Source organism: Papaver somniferum, chromosome 2 (assembly GCF_003573695.1).
Source record: "Papaver somniferum cultivar HN1 chromosome 2, ASM357369v1, whole genome shotgun sequence".
Lineage (NCBI taxonomy): Eukaryota > Viridiplantae > Streptophyta > Magnoliopsida > Ranunculales > Papaveraceae > Papaver > Papaver somniferum.
The window spans coordinates 56,742,827-56,757,957 of NC_039359.1; the positions used below are offsets into that span (position 1 = coordinate 56,742,827).

The following is a 15,131-nucleotide window of genomic DNA, read 5'->3' on the forward strand; positions in this document are numbered from 1 at the left end:
GTTCTATGCTATAAATATTCCATTATCATTTATGTACTAGTTGTTTTCAGGTTGCTGAGACTCCAGAGGAAAGGGCAGAAGAAATTCAGTCGTATGCCCGATACAAATACCCTAAAATGAGTAAAACTCAAGGATTTTTCAAGTTTTATATCATGGAGAATTCACTGATTCTCAAGTTGCTGTCATGCTTGGTGAAAATGGGACAGGGAAGACAACATTTATCCGCATGCTGGTACGCCTTCTAGATCCTTCATTCTATTAGTGCATGACTATTCTTGATTGTGTAGAGACATATCTTTTACGAACTCAAAATAAGGTGTGGATTTATTAATCACTGCTACAACCATTTACAGGCTGGTTTATTGAAACCCGACGAGGTGGATTCTTCGATGTAGAAATGCCTGAATTTAATGTTTCTTACAAACCCCAGGAGATCACTCCTAAATCTCTATCTTCTGTTAGAGACTTTCTCCACAAAAGAATCCGTGATGTAGTTGCAGGAAATTCTACAACCACACAAATATGAAGATCCTTTGATAATCAATGGATCTCAAAGTAAATCATTTCTTGATTTTTCAAAATAAGAATGAATTACAAGATAATTGAGATTCTAAGTTTTCTCTCCCTCTCTACACTAGTACAAATCTTCACATTGGCCACACTTAATCACCGTGTCCATAGGCTTTTGGTCATGGATTTTTTTCACTCCAAAAATGTGGCATCAGGTGCCGAGACAAAAAGGTATCCCTATGGCTACATAAACTTTGAGTGGCTATAAAATATGATTAACCATGGCCATAACTCTAAAACCGTGTCTATATGGTACTCAATATTTTTTTGGTAGTTAAGCATTTTCACTATCACCGTGGCCATAGGATCCTTATAGACACACAATTTAATTGTATGTGGCTAAAGTTTACCTTAAAGTCACGAAAATTTTATTATAGTCGTGGCCTTTGTCATCAATTGGACACGCAAAATTCATTTTATCATGGCCAATTCATGAGTTGCGGTCACAATAATTTTTCTCAACCATGGCCATCTCTATCATTTGGACACACGAAAAATAATTTAACATGGCTAATACATGATTTGTAGTCACGTTTAATCTATGGTACCATGGCCATCCATATTTTTGGACACATGATAAACATTTTACATGGCCAATTAATAAGTTATGGCTACTAAAAATTTGTAGCACCGTGGCTAAATTTTTTCGAAAGACACATCAAGTGTTTTGAATGTAGCTATTGTTCACCTTTTGGACACATCAAGTGTTTTCAATGTAGCTATTGTTCACCTTTTGGACACATAGGATACCACAAACCATGGCGATAACCTTTATAAAATGACACAAAACGTATTCAACGTGGCAAATATTAGCTTTTAGTCACTCGAGAAAATTGCAATTTTTTTCCTGTGTGGCAAAGATTATATTAAAATTATTATTAATCATTGATACAAAATGATCACACCATCAAAATTGATCCAAAATATTTTTTATTAATCACATGAGGACATATCTTTGGTAAGTTGAGCAGAACTCGAAAAAACACCATTTCAGATGAAGATTCCATAATTAAAATTTTACATAGTAAATCCATAGTACCACGACTATTTATCTGTAACTAGACTGCAGTCTTTATTCTCTTACTAATTCTCTCTTATTCAGTCCCCCATATTGCAGATCCGAAGCTTTAGCATTCTTCTTAATCTTCTTGGTCTTTGGGTATGTCATCACATTTATCTTCCTAGTCTTCTTAAGATTTAGTTTATTCTCTTGCCATCATCATGAAACTCGAATTATAACTTATTACTTTGGAACAGCTGTAGCTGTCAAAGACAACACTAGTACCAGTCAAAGCCAACACTGATACCCCATGAACGTTATAGCTTACAGACGAAAGGTTGGGATAGCTGGCCCTGAAGAAGTGCATGGAAAAACATTGGGAGTTTGGGACTATAGATAAAGTATATTGATAAACTACTGAAACTGATATATTAGAATGACATTCTCTACTGTTAAGCAAAACTAAGAAACAAAAGTTCTTCATTTTGTTAGGTGCATTACCTTGTTATGTTGTCGTCGCATACTACCTAATAGCTACGAGGTACGCATCTGATAAAAAAAACATCTCCACCTGGAAATGACAAACTCTACCATTAATGAAGTATCCATCTTGACAAACTGATTGAACATAATTAAATTTATATGGATAGGACGCAGAATATATACATACCTCACCTATGGAAAATAGATTCAGTAAACCAGACAATGAGATTCAATAAACCTTGACAATCACTTATGGAAGTAACCTTAATGACGACTCTCGGAAGTTGAATCCAATGATAAAACCAGAATATACAAGTCAGAATATATATTCTAAGTTTACTTCCCTTTAAGTTTTATGGTTAAAAACATAAATATCCAACAACATGATCAAATTTAACCCCATCGTAGTTCTACCAAGCGTATATTCTCGGGTGTTCCACATACCAAAAAGGATAAAGCAGTTACCTTTTTCCTGACTTCTAATGCTTGAGTGGATGACATATATTTTACAGTAATCCCTTTTCCTTAAGTGCATATATAACTTGATTTCCCTATTAAGGCATGACATCAATATGATTATATATAACCCTTCAAAGCCGAAAGAGAACTCCAGATAAATAGATAGATTTTATATAATTGGGAGACATTGCACGCATACTACCGAAGTTGTCAAAGGAATCCAAAAGACAAACATAAACAGTTGGAGTGAACACAACATGAACCGACCTCTTCTGTAAGCTTGAAATTGTTAACCATCAGAAATACATAAACATGGAAAACTGTGCTTACGCTTATTAGTGGAGAAACATCAAGATCAATTCTTATTTTTGCGGGGACAATATCTGGTGACACATGGACTTCCCCCCTCCAATTGGCATGAGACAAAAAAATAATCCCTACATTAAAATGGGATAGAAAAAATCCAGTATAAATGCATGTTTATAAAGAAATACGGGCACAACATAAATAACTTCTATAATGTAAACCTATCACATGTAGCCATAGATGCGTATATAGCCACATTAAGCAATTATGTATGTGTCGAATGTGTGGGATGGGTAGTAGACACATCTATTAACCCGTGACGGAAAGGGAATTTATTTAGCCACATTGGTTTGTCTATGTGTCCATAGTATATGGTTCATTAGACACGTACATATTAGAAATAGACACATTTTGTGAAACATGCCAAAAAAATTGACACATGGCTGCACCATTTTCTTTTTGAGAGGGTTATTATATGGCCACGGTGATTTTGTTTATGTGACCAAAGCTTCCTCCAACTATACACATCTTGCGACCAATCCAAAAGACTCGTATGGCCATCTATGTCGCACTAATGTTAATGTTGTGTATGGCTTTTGTCGAATCATGATCAGGTTAGAGTAAAAAATAGGCATTCTAAGTAATAGAACCCTTGAAAAGACATCTTTTTTAGTGTGGTTTAGTATATCTGCATCCGTATTCTAAGTTGTCCAATATTCATCTAGCTCGGAGAAAAACAAACATATCAATTTGTTCAGGCAGAGCGAATACGATATAATGTTTGGAAACATGAAAGCCACAATAGAAAGTCCACCACTTGGCTGAGGAGAATCTCAGTTACATAACCTGTTGGTGATGCATATTGGTGTGTGCAAGAAATACGTAATTGACGAGCTTAAATTTTACGAAAAATGAAGAAAACAATTTCTTACATAACACAAACTCCAAAACACATCAGATTAATTTATTCAAAAATTATGCTTGTATAAGAGTAGTGACAAATCTAATAATACTGCATTTTCCTTATTCCAAAAATGCAGCTGCAGATAACTTATACAACTGCCATATATATTTGAGTTTCAACAAGAGAAAAAGATACCCACTGCTAATGTCTTCGATCACATCGTTATCGTTGTTAAACTGAACAACAAAAACAAACCCATTAAATATTAACTTCAATACTATACCCCATAGAGATGGCAGCACCTTCTCGCTAAATTATAGCTTCATTGAGACTGCAGAACTGTAAGAATCGCTAACCTACGAAATTTATAGCATAATAAGTAGATAAAAGATTGTTCGAGGCTGGTAAAAATTCAGAAACTCAATCGAAGAAACAAAAAATGCCTCGTTGTTTAGAAGTTTAACGACTACTTGTGGAAGTCAAAGAGTTCCAACATTAACTAGTTGCGGTCCGAAGAGTTGCCAAAGATAATATAGCATAATGGCAGACCAAAAGGGCCATCATTTTTTTCTATCAGTATCATGTCACTAACTGAATAACTAGTGACTGAAGGAAATAAACTGACATACCAGCTGGAGTGTGTGATTTTGGCTTGCATATAAGTAAACCCCGGCAGTTAGTTCGGAAGTAATCATTTCGGGATTCTTTACCCAAGTCTTGTGGATCTACAGCCGGCAAGATATTATCATTCCAAGAAAAAATTATCCATTCTGAAACACAAACTGAACCAATAAATCAATTACATCAGCTGCACTTCAATGAAAGCAAAAACTGATAAGTCTATATGTTTCATTACAAAACAGTTGTTATCCCCCTGCCTTAAGAATTTGAAACACAAAAAATATATATGTACAAACATGGAAATAACATATGAAACAGGCCATATGCAATTTCATCATACAAACCCAGAATCATGCCACACAAACCCATAATAACACATTCATTTTTAACTCAGGAAAATTGGTCTAGTACTTTCTGTAATTAACGTTCAAAGGATGCCTGCCACTCGTAAATTGTGTGGTAGACTTTTTGGTTAAGAATTGTTGCAAGTTTACATACTCGTTTGTGGCCAATGGATGGAATAATACAAATGTAATGGAAAATGAACGGAATACTGGATTCGTAATTCACTCTTTGTGTCAATATTGTCCTAGCACTTCTATTTTATGAAAAATTCTGGTGACCAAATAGTGAAATAATATTCTTCATAAGAACCGCATACCCTGAGTCTATATACAGGTGATGACCATGCCGGTGTTCCATAGTGAAGTTACAATTAGAAAGGTACATACCTATCGTTACTAATCAAAGAATACTTGATATGGTGCCATAAATGATACATTATTGTCGAAAAATCTTGAGATCTCACAAGCAAACTACCCAAAGGTTTTAAATGTACACGTCGAAAAATATAGTCACAAACACTGGCTGACGAAAATTGTATCATAACTACATAGAAAAAAATCAACTGCGCTAAAAAGACATGTGGAGAACACCTCATCAGCAAACAATGGCATGAAATTAAAAAAAAAGCAAGATAAAATTAATTATGCTTTCTGTCAAGTACATTTTCAGGACGGTACTTCTCCATCTTTTTTCTTTTCTGCTAGGTGGACTAAGTTAATGGACTGGTGGACTAAATCGTTCATTAAGTATATCATGATATATGCTCAAAGTAAGAATGGCACACTAGACCCAAGAAAGGAGGGAGCCAAAGCGCAAATAATGGATAGACAAAAGTAAAAACCCAAACACACAAAAAAAACACAACCTGAAGAACTAGACCAAGCCTAAACCGAACTTAAGCCAGCAACGAACAACAAAGAAAGAGGCTTTCTATTTCTTCTTGGTAGGGGTTCTCTTCACTATGCCAAGTTTTTCATTAAAAGATGCCCCTGGCCGAAGTATTTTAGCTTGTTCCCTCTCAGTTTTAGGAGTTTTGTACTAATCCTTAACAATGCCATTTAAGATGTTCTTAACCTTTACGGGTTTGCGTCTACTCACCTGACAGAAAACTTCATTAACTGCATTCATGATTCAGAAATATCGCTACAACATTATCAAAATGCAGGAAAAACTAATCCAAATGTGGTATTCTTGCAATCAATCTATTGAAAATTGGTAATGAATGTTTTAAGTAATCAACACTTCCCGATCTACCTAAATGCTGTAAAATTTGTAAACGGTAGAGAAGATTTCAAATTGAATGCTAACAGTTCGATCCCAAGTTTCTAAGCTGTGGTTTAACCAATGTCGGATGAATATTAGATGCAATGCCAGCCGAACTGTTACATTGGTAAGCAAAATCCCCTGCCGATGTACTCACACCAAATCTAAGTGGAGGAGGAATTTTCAGAGTGATACAAAAACTTAAAATACTATGTTCAAAGAAAATCACTCTGCAAAATCATGAAATGACAGAGAAAAATAAACTAAGTTTTCATAAAGTTTCAACTAACACCAGAGAAGAACAGAACAGAAGCTCCTGTTCATGGTTCACAATCACATGTACACTCAGATTAACAACTAAACTATCTAGCTGATGGGTATCACACTTAAAAATGTACATTTGGTCTGCAGATGACTCAAAGAACAATGGTTTTTTCTAATGGCTATCACTTCTAATCCAACGATACAACATAATCAACTTTTTAACAGGATTTTGCATAGAAATTGATTGAAATCCAAAACAAAGGTGTAAATAAAAAATTAAGCAGAAATTTACCCTTTTCCCCAATTTTGGTTGAATCTAATCGATTTTCAACAATTTCTTCAACTTTTGTTTGTTTAATTAGTCCCTGCAGACAGAATATACATTAATCAACAAATATTGAAGATTCAAATGCTGTTGAATTCAAAAATTAAGAATGACTCTTACATAGTTGATAATGAAGATTCGCAATGATGATTCGAGAAAGAAGAGTGTGATTCGAGAAAGAAGAGAGAAACCAAGGCCGAATACTGTTTCTCATGTTACTTGTTTAGCAGATGCGTACACCTATTTATAAAAGCAAAACAAATTTTAGTTGATCATTTCTACAAACACTTCAAGGACATCAAATTATCAGCATACCAAGTTAGTTGATTTGAAATTAAACCATCAGCCTGTTCATTATGGTCAAGCCATTTCATTTTCTTCTTCCCAGAAGAGAAATCGCGAAACAACACCGGTGAAGGAAGTTTATAGACTACAAAACTAAGGGACATGAACAAATAACAAAACCTACGACATAGAAGTACATAAACCTATTTAAATCGGTACTTAATTCAAGATTTATAAAATCCCCAGATAACAAGAAATGTTTTCAAATTAAAACAAATATTCTTACCCAAAATCAATGTATGATAAACAAGATGAATCGGTATATCTTCCTTTTCTCGATCTTCAAAATCTCTGAGAAATAAAGAACTTCACGAGAAAGAAAAAATCTGGATAAAGAAAACAGATAGGTTACGGTTTAGGGTCGATCAAAACAAATATTTAGGGTTGATTAACCACTCAGAGAGGTGCCGTTTTCTGATTTGGTTGGAGAAAATAATCGACCTGGTTATTGATACTATGGTGGTGAACAATGGAATTGGTGAAGTTCTGTTCATGGGTTTTTTTTGAAGGGTTTCGGAAAGAAAAAGAAAAAAAAAGGAGCGAAGAATGGCAAAATTCGGTAAGGTTTTCTTAGGGGAAAGAAATTTTTGTGAAATTTTGGAGGAAACAATGCGCCAAAATTTTGTTGTTCCCGCCCATCCAGCAATTTTTTCCCTCCTTCGTAAGTAGTGATCCATGTCACTTTTTCTGTTTGCATCTATGTTCATTGGATTGGAGATTCTGATTTTCTATTGGTCCCACAAACACCATACGGATCACACTTGTTTTTTTGTGCTAACTATTTTTTCTTTCTGACATGAAATTCCAATTTGCTAAATGACTTAAAACTATAATTTTTGTACACCGATGTATAAATAACTAGGTAAATTATTATAGAAGATCGATTTGTTTTCCATATGAGTAAATTAGAGTTTAGTGACTTTATAAAATTTGTTCTTTTGTGCATAACAAGTTACGTCAAACGAGATCTACTGAGTCGGATGAATTCATAAATCAGATGATAAAATTTATATCTTGAGCATTTTAGGAGATCAAGTGAAATCGAACAAAATTTGATGTTAGCTAAAGTAATGTGAACCTCTAAGCATTCGATAAAATTGAGTAAGATAAAACAAAATATAAATCATAAATCAGATGATAGTTTGTGAAAAACTTCAAGCATTAGAAAAGACCCGATGAGATGGAAAGAAATTTGAAATCCCTTATTATAAAGTAACTTACTTTGGTTAAACATGAAAGCGTCAAATGAATTCTGATGAGATAGAGCAAAGTCTGAAATCATGAATAGAATGAACACGGAGAGAACTCTAAGCACCAGATGAGATTGGGTGTTATATTAAAATTATTTGCATGTATCTATGTTGCATGTGTAATTTTTTTGTTTTTGTTTGCAGCCTTTGGTGTTCCAGTGTATGACATCCTCATGAGAGACTAAAATTGAATATCGAGTTAGACCCATATTTTAATGTTATGCTTTATAATTTTCTTTTCATCCCACATTTATTGAATTGAAGCAAAATGACATCATGTAGATGTACGGTCAACCGCAGAGGACGCTGAATGCATTGGTTTGTCTGAATGCAATTATGCCATTACTATCACTAGATATTTCTGAAATTCTCTAATTATCTACAAGTTGAAACCAAATTTACTTAATTTCACTCCATCTACCAAAATCACTAGATCATATTCGATATCATTAAATCACTAGATCATATTCGATATCATTAGATGATGTTCACTATAACTGACCAGGTAGTTCAGTTAAAATGAAGGATATATTATGAAATTGAAGGATAATAGGTAACAATGATTGACGTCAAGGGTTATTTAACAGGTTTAATGGTAACGTGTGAAACTGGATAAAATTTGACGGATTATATTTTGAAAAAAATGATATTTCATAAAATTTGACAGATTATATTTTGATACCATAGTTGAAGTGGATTTGAAATTTTTAGTTTAAAGTATAATTCATTGTGGAGTAGATATATAAATCATCATTTTACAATACAACTAAAAGTTAAATTAAAATTAATACAAACTAAAAGTACACGGGTAGATGAACACATGATACGAAGTTGGCATTGGAGACTCCCGGATTTCTTTTATCCGTCTTTCATCTCCACATACCTCTATTATGTATTTTAATGATGTACATATGTAAATTTTTTTATATCAATGAAACCGAGAGGATCACTTTTTCCTTAAAAAAAAGTGCAACAATTATTCAGTTATAAATAAGCTATGTATCAGTGTCACGGTAGTACAATACGGTAAAGTCATTAGGTGATGATACGACTGACCTGACGACGCTGGCACCAAATTCTTTTGGGTGTAGCTATCCAAAAAGGTGTTAGGGCTCATCTTGTTGCTAGGCTCCCATCTAATTTCTTACCAGTTGATGAACCTTCTGAGTTGTAATTGGTTTTTTTCAAATATTATACTCCCTCAGTCCAAGTTTACTTGCTTAATTTGGATTTTACAAAAACTTGAAAGAAATTCAAATTACTTCCACATACACCATCGATCTTTTTCATTGTTTGTTCAATATAATAATTTTCATATCTTAATTTTTGTTTCTTTCTTGATAATTAGAAAAATTTAATAGGAAATATACCAATTTTTTGGTACAAATTTGTTAAAAAAAAACACAATTTGGACAAGCAAAGTTGGACGGAGGGGCATTAATAAAAAATATCCGAAAAATAAAGCATAAGCGAAAATTAACAAAAAAACAACTAGGTATTTCGTATTTGCTTGCCCGTAGGGTTAACACGAGATGGACGGTTTAGATTATGGATGGAAAAGTTAAATCATCGTGATCTCAATATGGCAGATTTTTATTTGTTGAACATCAAAAAGTTGATGCATTAGGTTGCATCGAAACTTCAAAACTCTATACAACCCTAAATTACTTTTTCTTTCTCTCGCTCTTCTATCCGCCTCCACTTCTGTTTGCCTCCGTCTCTCCCAAAGGAGATGAGAACACCTCCTCCTCTAATGTGAATATTGAAGATGGAGAACCTCGTGAAAACCCTAACAAGCAAAACCATATCATTTTTCAAATCCAAAAACTCCCATCTTTTCCATCGTGAATCCAAAACTACAGAAACTCCAGTCAATCATACACAATCCCTAATCGAAGTGATGAAAATGATGAGTAAGTATGCAATATTTGATTTATTTGTCGATGAAACTTGATTTTTTATGTACTATTTGATTTGCTTTGATATATATATAAATATATATATTTTTTTTTTTGATCTAAGCCTCTTTTTCTCTATTGTGCAGGTGTACCTGAAGCAGGCCCCAAACAAAAAAATAGTTTACTCCACCAAGACGATTCATTTCAGTCCACCAAGCTAAGAAGTTTAGTCCACCATTTCACATCCGTCCGAGTAATGAGTAAACTAAGAAGAAGAACAGAGAAAAAGAGGGAGGGAGATGAAATTGAGTTCAGTTATTGATCACAACATTGATGTTTGGTAAGAATTTTCTTCTATGCTTCCTATTATCATCCGAAAGGGTAGTAGCTAAATAGTTATTTGTTTAATCTTACTCAATTAGGTTTTGCAGAATTTCGAATTTACTTTTTTTTTTATGCTGTTAACTTTTTTCTGGGGTTGGGTTTCCGTTTGGCTTGATTTTGTTTAAGAGTCCTTACTTGTCTAAAATGGATATTAATTGGTGAAATTGTTAGTTTCTGGCTGCTCATTACAAGTTAGTAATTTATAGGGTTTGGGTTTGTTGGAATTATGTGTTATAATGTTATTCAAATGAAAATGGAGTTTTTTTATCAATGCCTTGGGGATATTTATGAAAACAACTCGACATTAACTTAGCTGCGACCAAGGTTTTTTGTTGACTGAACTTTTCTTTTTGTTGATACACAAGTGTGCGCCACTGGGATTGAGTACACCTGTAGATGAGCGTCATACTAGCTTACGATGCATGGTCAGGCGAGGGAAAGGCAAATGGTGTCACATATGAGTAACTACTTACGCAGTTTATGTCACCTGGAGATTGAATGATTGTTCCACCTCCTCCACCATATGATCCACATGGAGGATACCCCGTGCCTCCACTAGAAATGACTGCACAAGCCCCTCTACCACCACACAACGGTTATGCACCTCTCCAGGTGATACTATGATCTAATTATCACCTCCATCAATCAACGGGCGCTTTCTGATTGTTTTGTTTATTTATATTACTGTTTGTTTTCAAACCACATATCAATTTTTCATAAGCTGTGTTTCTCTTTTGCTAAACTATAATTTCCAGTAGAATTGAAGCTCCATTAGGAAGTGGTAGTATCAATTATTTGCTCTCGCTTGCACCGAAGAGTTTCTGTTTTCGTACCTCTGATTAGAATTTTACTTTTGATGCGTAAATTGTGCCAGTTGATTGCGTATTCACGTATACTGCAAGGTGAAGTTCCTAGTCTCAGCTACACTCTTCTATGTATATACAGGGACTGTCAGACAGGTATAGGACGCTCATGCATATGATAGACCAATAGGAATGGACTCCTGTACCTAGTGTGTCTCATTTGTATCCAAATTGCAGTATTTACCTCTCCTGGCTCCCCTTTCTAGTCACTGCCAAATTAGAATTTTTTGTCATTATGGTGCATACAGAGTTGTAACAATCTCTTATTTTTCTGGTGGTATAATCTCCAATTTAAGACATATCGATTATTCTTATAAAAGATCGTAGTAGTTCTCTTTGCAACACTATATCCAGATGATTGAATCTGTTCCTTTTCCCTCTTTCTCTTGCAGGTGCTTACACAGAGATGCAGAGGAAACTGTGCTCAGATGGGAAGACTTTGAAAGGGGATTGTTTGGTGGTTAATCGTCTTCGAAAATCCAACAGTGCATGTTTTCACTTAACTATCTACCTTATACGCAGTTTCTCTGTAAATGTAATAACAATAATTTTTCAATAATAAATAAAGAATATCTGAGAATTTTTCAGTAAACAGATTCACTAGTATCAGTGATTAAAATATGATACTTGATGTGATACAAATAGGTGGCCAATAGGTTCTTAAAATCTTGACATACGTACGAGGCCTAAAGACACCAATAGCAGAAGATTGCCCATATGAAATACAGTCACAATTTACCAGTTTTCATGTGTCAAAACGTAACCTACAGCCACAAAGAAAACATTTGATGCGTCTTTCTAAAGCTTTTGGTCATGGTGTTTTTGATTCCATGCGACTATAGCTTATGAATTAGTCATGTTATTTTATTAATTTGCGTGTCTGAATGATAGTTATGACCATGGTTCTATTGTTTTAGTCTAGCTATAAGTCATGAATTAGCCATGCTGAAACCATTTTTGCGTGTCTAAATTATAGAGGTAGCCATGGTTAAATAAATCCACGTGGCTTTAGGATAAACAATCGCCACATCGAAATCATGTATTGTATCTAAAAAAAGTCTATTGCCATGGTGTTAGAATTTCAATGTGATCGTAGGACATGAAATCACCATGATAAAATGACTCTTGCGTGGCTGATTGGTAGCAAATGCCATGGTTCAAATAAATCCATGTAGCTTTAAAGTAATCACTGGCCACATTAAACATAAATTGTGTGGCTATAAGGAACCTATGGCCATGGTTGTAAAAAAAACGCTCAACTACTTAAAAAAAACACGGTACCATATAGACACGGTTATAGGGATACGGCCGTGGTAAACCATGTGCAATAGTCACTTAAAGTTTATGTAGCCATAAAGGTACCCAGTTGTCACGGCACCTGATACCACATTTTTGGTGTGAAAATAATCCATGACCAAAAGCATATGGACACGGTGGTAAAGTGTAGCCTATGTGAAGATTTGTACTAGTGTTAGTAGAAACTAATTTGAGAATCATACCAGTAAAAACAACATAATCCAAATCAGATAATTTCCCTGTCATCAAAAATTAAAATCAATTAGGGTTTGAATCAAAAATCAATTTTAGGGTTCACTTTCTAGTTGAAGAGAAAATCGTGAAGAAAATATACCTCAGAAAGATGGATATAAAATTGGATGCAATTCTTCATGATTTTGGGGCTTTTACTTGTACAGATTCACACCAAGTGGGAATAATCCCGACCAAAAGATTTTTCATTTGATTTTCATGTCGCTCAAAGATATTTGGGGTTAACTGAAAAGAAAATTGAGTTTTGTTCTTCGATTTCTTCTTTCATAAAAAATTTCCTAAGATTCTGACCTGATTTCCTAAGGTTTTCCTTTTTCTTTCCCCTTGAATGAGCGGAGGTAACGAGAAAGAGATGCTGGATAGGAGAGTGAGGTTACATAAATTTCTTTTTTAGGGTTTTGATGTTTGGACGGGCATATTTTTTTTTTCCGTCGGGCTAAAGCTGGATCCAGGACCCTATACAAATACGGCGAGTTGGACTGGCCCCATTGCCGATCAAATCCTGCCAAAACAGGCCCCTACCCAAATCCGGCGAGTTGGACTAGCGCCATTGCCCGACCAAACCCATCCAAAACTCCGGTACAACTAAATTTAAACCTTTACGGCAGGGATTGAACCCCTGAGCTCTGTCCTTGGACCAAATAATAAGAAATAAAGGAGAGGTGGGCCCTCTGAGCTATGCCCTTACATCGAAAAATAAGAAATGAAGGAGGTGGGCTTTGAACCCATGACCTCTAGAATGTATGCAAGAGCTCCATCCTGAGACATCCGCTGGTTGTTTTTAGTTTGAGGTTTAGTCACACGGATTATAAAAGTTGCTGAACGAAGGATATTTGTCTTGGAGTTTTCATACGGATTAAGGTAATGGTTGAAAGCACGAGGTTCCAATAAAATCAAACAACCTATAAAATCAGGTGAATTCATCTTAGAATGGATCCGTGTAAATCACTAAGCGTATCTAATGAGATTTAATGTGTCTTAAAATTGGATGAATTTTTCTTTGAATCGATCATATATATATTTCGAAGTATATCTTATGGGTTTAAATTAGAATAAACAAGAATAATATGAGTGTGAATGAATTTAAACAATAAATGATTCATGTGGGTTGCCCCGATTGATAAAAGGAACAGGAGAAGGAACTAGGTAACTTTTACTTGATTTCAATATACGAAGTTGGTAGTAGTTTTATATAGTGTTTTAATTCTGAAAGTATTCAAAACTGGACTAGGTCCGAGGGTTATTCTGCATTTGCGGTTTTCTCGTTAACACAATCTTGTGTTGTGTGATTTACTTTACTTCTGCACTATTTAGCTTGTCTTTATAATTAAAGTAAATACACTTAACGTTAATCGTCAGTTGGTCAGATCACATTTGTTAGTTCAACCTAAACTAAACTTTTTCCAAGTGGACACCTCATTGAAATAATATTTTAGTGATTGTTGCTTAAAGAAGATTATACAAGGTGGGTCTTGAATAGGTTGTATCTATAAAGATTGTAGTGTACTTGTGTACCCTCGTCATTTCACTGGATAACCCTTAGTTTTACTGATTATCCACAAATTTAATCCAATTTTACTCAACTTTACTCAATTCCATCAAATTATACTAAGAATCACTATATCATACTCAGTATAACCGATTTATCCACACGATTCATCTAATTCAATCCAATTATATTCAACTTTCTTCGAAAATCACTGGATAACATTTACTTTGACTGATTATCCACAAATGTAATCCAAATTTACTCAATTTTTCTCAATTCCAACAGATCATACTTAAAATCACTTGATCATACTCAATATGACAGAGTATCCACCTAATTCCATTTAATTTTATCCAATTACACATAACTTTGTTTCATAATCATTGGATAACACTTACTTTGACTGATTATCCACAAATCATACTCCAAATAACTAGATGAAACTTATTATGATTGATTATCCATCAAATCCCATGTAATTTAGACTAATTGTACTCATTTGTATCTCAAAATCATTCGATAACGCTTATTTTGGATAATAATCCACAAATTTAAGGTTTCGATTACTAATCCACCTAAATTATTAGATTCAGATTATTGGAAGAACAATTTTTTGCAAGTGTTTCTTAATTTAAACATTTTTTTTTTTGGTATAAAAAAATAAAAAACAACCAAGAAATCCGAGTTAGGTTGGAATTAGATTGTATCCATTTGAATCTAATATATGTTAATCAATTTCATCGAATCATGTTCACTTCGACCTCAATTGCACCCACCCGATCTCGTTTGAACTCTGTCCGGTCAGTAATGAGTT

General features: G+C 34.2%; 1 long non-coding RNA gene and 1 pseudogene across 2 annotated transcripts; both read left to right on the forward strand.

Moving 5' to 3' along the window:
• Positions 1 to 15,131, forward strand: part of LOC113351101 — a 40,181-nt pseudogene that overhangs the window by 11,452 nt on the left and 13,598 nt on the right.
• LOC113353336 lies at positions 9,833 to 11,872 on the forward strand. 2 transcript variants are annotated; one of them, XR_003361212.1, is made up of 4 exons: positions 9,833 to 10,048; positions 10,180 to 10,373; positions 10,783 to 11,029; positions 11,673 to 11,872. It is a non-coding gene; the product is annotated as an uncharacterized LOC113353336 (long non-coding RNA). The 2 variants fall into 2 exon arrangements; XR_003361213.1 differs by lacking the exon at positions 10,783 to 11,029.